This window comes from Somniosus microcephalus, chromosome 10, assembly GCF_052327205.1.
Source record: "Somniosus microcephalus isolate GS21.2 chromosome 10, FLI_Smic_1.0, whole genome shotgun sequence".
Taxonomy (NCBI): domain Eukaryota; kingdom Metazoa; phylum Chordata; class Chondrichthyes; order Squaliformes; family Somniosidae; genus Somniosus; species Somniosus microcephalus.
Genome location: NC_140996.1, coordinates 214,111,122 through 214,116,694, shown reverse-complemented (window position 1 = coordinate 214,116,694; position 5,573 = coordinate 214,111,122). Strand labels below are relative to the sequence as shown.

Below are 5,573 nucleotides of genomic sequence, written 5' to 3'. Positions count from 1 at the left end.
GCCACGCGGGGCAGCAATAAAAATGGCCGCTAGCCACCTCCCCTTTAACTATCGCCGCCCCGGCCGCAGGTAGGCCCCCCCTGACCCCGGCGGACATAGTGTCTGGCAGTAAGCCGGGGGGGTGCTGCCACCCAATATTACAGCCGGGGCGCGAGTGGGGTGCTGCACACGGCGATGATGCCATCGCCGGCAGCGCAGCGCCGTGCAGCGCTAATGGTTAGCGCCGTGCAGCGCTAATGGTTAGCGCCGCCGATAACCTCCTGAATTTCGCAGGAGGGTTAGTGGCGCTGCGCCCTGGCGCTAGTTGATTTGAGCCCTTTTAGGGCGCTAACAGTAGGTGCAATTCAACCGAAATTAGCCCCCATAGATTCATAGAATGAGACAGCACATATGGACACCATTCGGCCCATCGTGCCTGTGCCAGCTCTTAGAAAGATCTATCCTATTAGTCCCATTCCCCTGCTCTTTCCCCACCATAGCCCTGTAAAGTCTTTCCCTTTAAGTACTTATCCAATTCCCTGTTATAAGTTACTATTGAATCTGCTTCCACCGCCCGTCCAGGCATTTCATTCACATCACAACAACTCACTGTACAAAAAAAATTCCTTTTTGCCTCTAGTTCCTTTGCCAATCACCTTCAGTCTGTATCCTCTGGTTACTGATTCTTCAGCCACTGGAAACAGTTTCTCCTTATTTACTCATCAAAACCGTTCATGATCTTGAACACCTCCATCAAATCTCCACTTAACCTTCTCTGCTCTATGGAGAACAACCCCAGCTTCTCCAATCAATCCACATTACTGAAGTCCCTCATCCCTGGTACCATTCTCGTAAATCTACTCTGCACCCTATATAAGCCCTTGACATCCTTCCTAAAATGTGCCTGAACTGAACCCAATACTTCAGCTGAGGCCTAACCAGTGATTTATAAAGGTTTAGTATAACTTTCTTGCTTTTGCACTCACTCTCTGTATTAATAAAGCCAAGGATCCCGTCTGCTTTTTTAACAGCCTTCTCAACTTGTTCTGCCATCTTCAGAGATTTGTGTACATATACCCCCAGGTCTCTCTGTACCTACACCCCCTTTAAAATTGAACTGTTTAGTTGATATTGCCTCTCCTCATTCTTCCTATTAAAATGAATTGCTTCCCACGTCTCTGTGTTAAATTGCATCCCCCACGTGTCTGCCCATTTCACCAGTCTGTCTATGTCCTCCTGAAGTCTGTTACTATCCTCCTCATTGTTTACTACATTTCTGAGTTTCGTGTCAGCTGCAAACTTTAAAATTATGCCCTGTATACCCAAATCCAGGCCATTAATATATATCAAAAGGAGCAATAATCCTAATAACGACCCCTGGGGAACACCAGTGTACACCTTCCTCCAGTCTGATAAAACTCTCTGCTTTCTGTCCCTTAACCAATTCCGTATCCACCCAGCCACTGCCCCTTTAATCCCATGGGCTTTAATTTTGTTTACGAATCTGGTATCGCCTTTTGAAAGTCCATGTACGCAACTTCAACCGCACTACCCTCATCAACCTTCTCTGTTACTTCATCAAAGAACTCAATTTAGTTTGTCAAACACGATTTGCTTTTAACAAATCCGTGCTGACTTTCATTTATTGACCCATAGGGATGCTTCAATTGGCCTCAGCCCCTCTCAGCTTGGGGAGGGGGAAAAAGTCAGATGGCGCCCAAGCTCCCGATTCCTATCCAGTCCGATGTTGGCTGTGAGGGCTCATGTGGTTGAATAGCTTGCCGATGCTTGCTGTCGAGGCTCAAGTGTGGATGACAGCCGCAGGATGATCTGCATCGGAGGAAGTGTGCCCCAGCCAGCAATCGACACCTTCAAAAGGAGAGGAAAGTAGGGAGATAAATAGCAAAACATTTCACACTGAACACATTTAATTTCAGTGGCACATAGAGCGTGTTATGTCATCCATAATAATCCTTTTTACATCTGTCTGTTGAAATTTTAAATGTCAGGCATTTAAACAAAATGGAAAAACTGAACCTATACCCAAGGAACCTTACTTGATGTCAATGTTTACACTGATGTAAGTTTGTTTTAAAGAAAATGACCTAATTTGTCCTTTCGTTTGAGCAGCCAACACTTCAGGAAGTGTGATTATAACCCTGGGGTACGTAATGCCTATTTTGTAACTAAAACACGGCAAACGTGCCAAGTGTACAGTTTGAAGTGACTTCCATAATAAAAATGAAAAGAGAATACATATAGCATGCACTGACTGGGGGTTACCGAGATACTAAAGTGGAACTTTCAAGGAATCTAAGTGAACAAGACTTGCTATTAATAGACAGGAGTCTGCCAAAATCTCACTCACTTAGTTCCTTGTTTCATTGCAAAAATATTTTCTTATTAGCACCGGGGCCGAATCATTCGATCATTTTAAGACATTTTTCAGGCGTAAAATGTGCACCTAAGGGTCCAATATGGCGGATAGCGTGCACACGCCCGCCCAGCGCCAGAAGCGCGCCGCCCGCCTTATTGGATCGGGCTGCTCCATCGGCATCCAGGGCCACACACCGGAACGATTCGGGAAGCTCATTATAATATTTAAATATGGGTCCGACACTGGGTTGCCAGCATTTTCTGGGCCAATATTTTGCAGTCCATAGATTGGGTGGACTTCAATTGAAAATAAATACTGAATGGAATACGGCATCGTGCTCTGCCGGCTGTTTTAGGTAAAATGCCAGTGAATTGAGAGCAATGCACCACTACATAATCTACTGTACCAACCCCCCCTCCCCCCATATAATTACTTAACAGTGGTCCATGACGGAATCAGAAACCAAGAGAGAAAGGGAAGTAAGCTGGTGCACTGGAATTCCACACCTGGATTTATCCAACATCAAACGCGCAATATCAGCTTGCTCAGTGTTGGCGTGCGTCTGGTAAAACCAGCTCATCCGTTTGCATTTAGTGTTGCTGCCAGTCACCCGTCAATCACCTGACTCTGTGCTTCGTGATGCCCTTTGTATTGTTACTGCCAGGGCAGCTACACAGGCAATGGAGGGTAGAGACAATCGTTGATCTCCTGTCAACTGCTCGCCCACCAGCTCGTTCCTGAAAACTCCTCAATCCCATGAAGACATCAATGCTGCACACTCTCTACTCAGACATTTGATTATAGTCTTACATATTTATGCCTCAGACTGCTGGAAGGTCCAGGGACATGGCTGTCTCCTTGGGCTGGACGATTACGCACACTTTCAGCTCCTACCCGGTGCTGTTGAAGGAAAATAGCAGAACGCCAAGCTGAAAAGTAGCTTTATTGCTGTAATATTAAACCCTAAACTACAAAATTAAACACCTAAAATGCAATTTTAATTGAAAATAAAACTTGTAGACATTTTAAACCTGCTTGACTTGCCCTCCACTTCGCCTTATTCTTTTTACCCTCTCTATTCCATTGTTATATATTGAAACTTTAATTTTATTGTCACAAGGTACTGACAAATGAAGAAAGCCATTCAGCCCATCTTAATTCATCCCATCCAGAACAACCTAGCAACCCCCCACCCCCCCCCCCCCACCATATTCCCTCTAATTTTTCTTTTGGTGCGCGGTCCCTTTAACTGGCTGCGCGGCCCATTTAAATTTTCATGCATCCACGGTTTCTTCCATTGAAAAGCCGGTGAGCGGCCTGTGCGGGACCTCCAGACCGCCGCACGGCCACACGGCATCTAGTTGTTTCCTACATTACAACAGTGACTATGCTTCAAAAGGACTCCATTGGCTGTAAAGCTGCTTTGGGACGTCCTGAGGTCGTGAAAGGCGCTATAGAAATGCAAGATTTTTCATTTTCTTTCTTTTTCTTAAATGACTCCAGGGTTTCAGCCTCCACCATTCTGCCTGGAGTTCATTCCAAGTGTTGCTCAGTCTCCCCGTGAAGTACTAAAATTAACTTTTGCTAGTTTGAACCTGTGTCCCCTTGTCCTAACCAACCCCCGCCCCAGTTTAATGTAAAGTTGTATTCCAGATTTAGCTTTTCCTTACTGTTTAAGGTCTAATTTAACAGGTGACCAAAAGCTTGGTCCAAGAGACAGATTTTAAGGAACGTCTGAAAGGAGGAGAGAGTGGCGGAGAGGTTTAAGGAGGGAATTCCGGAGCTGAGGGCCGAGACGGCTGAAGGCGCGGCCGCCAATGGTGGAGCGAAGGAAGCGGGGGATGGACAAGAGGCCAGAATTGGAGGAACGCAGAGATCTTGGGGGGGGGTTGTAGGGCTGGAGGAGGTTACAGAGATAGGGAGGGGCGGGGGCGGGGGCGAGGCCATGGAAGGATTTGAACATGTGGATGAGAATTTAAAGATGGAGGCATGCAGCCACTGCTGTTCAACAAGCACAGGGGTGATGGGTGAACTTTAACTTTCCTACGTATTATTTATCATTTTTTTAAAAACTTCAAAGCGCTGTATTTACCTTCTTTCTTCCACCTAGGCCCCGGCATTTATTCTAGAAGTGGAACAAAACTGGATTCTAATTAACAAAGAAAATTTACAAAAAGGCAGAACACTGACGCTGGACCGGAAGTGATGTCTCCGGCTTCCCTCAGCGGCTTTAACTTTCATTTTCACCACTGAAATGATCAGTTGCAGTCAGTAGCCAACGAGTTAAGATTAGTCGCTGATGGCTTGCTGCGGTTAACCCTTTCACTGCCGCGCGCGCCTGCCGAGTATTGAGTTTTGAACACACTCCACTCCAGCTGGCATTAATCTGCAATTTGCCCACTCAGCTACTCGATTGTTTTGATTTGTGTGACATTCTGGGAATGAAACACATATGAACCAGAGCCAACTCAAAGGGGTTTTTTTCCTGGCAAAGTTATAAAACAATTATCAGCAGTCAAAAGAGGAGAAGAGCAAAATCCACGGTTTACAGAAATGAAAAGGGACTTGCCTATCCTTTTGAAAAGGAAAAGATTATTAAGATGGCATGAAAGCACAATGGTTAACTGGGGACTAAATTCAGCAACTGGTACTCCTGAAGAGGTATTTTAGGAGTTAGAAACAGACAGATAGTCCTTCAGGTACAAAAAGGTGCACAAAGCACGTAGCGTTAACCAACAAAACAAGGTTACCAGCAGGGCTAACATGGGAGGATAGTGGAAAATAGTCAGGACAATAGGAAATAATTTTTGCTTGTGTTACGAGGCAAAGGTCCGTTACGGAAGACATTGGGCCATTACGTTGATTTCAATAGAAAGGAAATTCGGGCAGTTTCTATAAGGGGAAGCCGATCTGCAGCGCCAGTTTTACACCTGGGCGGCAAGTTAATGATATACCCTTCTGTGTTAAAAAAAAGGAAGAGGAACGCAGAACACAGCAGTCAGCGCGGTCCCACAAACAGTGAATGAGATGAATGAATTTTCATTAGTGTAGGTTGAGGGAAGTGTGTTGACCAGCACACCCTGATTTCTTTGGTGCCACAGGATCTGTTATATCCAGCTGAACAGGCAGATAGGGCCTCAGTTTAACGTCTCATCCAAAAGACGGCACCTCCAACAGTGCAGCGTCCCCTCGGTGTCAGCCTAGATTATCTACTAAA

At 45.6% G+C, this 5,573-nt stretch overlaps 1 long non-coding RNA gene across 1 annotated transcript; it reads right to left on the bottom strand.

The window, feature by feature from the left end:
- Positions 1-225: 225 nt before the first annotated feature.
- Positions 226-4,756, bottom strand: LOC147112083 (uncharacterized). Its single transcript, XR_015079814.1, has 3 exons — positions 4,449-4,756; positions 3,167-3,256; positions 226-1,848 (listed from the first exon to the last, which is right to left on the bottom strand). It is a non-coding gene; the product is annotated as an uncharacterized LOC147112083 (long non-coding RNA).
- Positions 4,757-5,573: the final 817 nt, after the last annotated feature.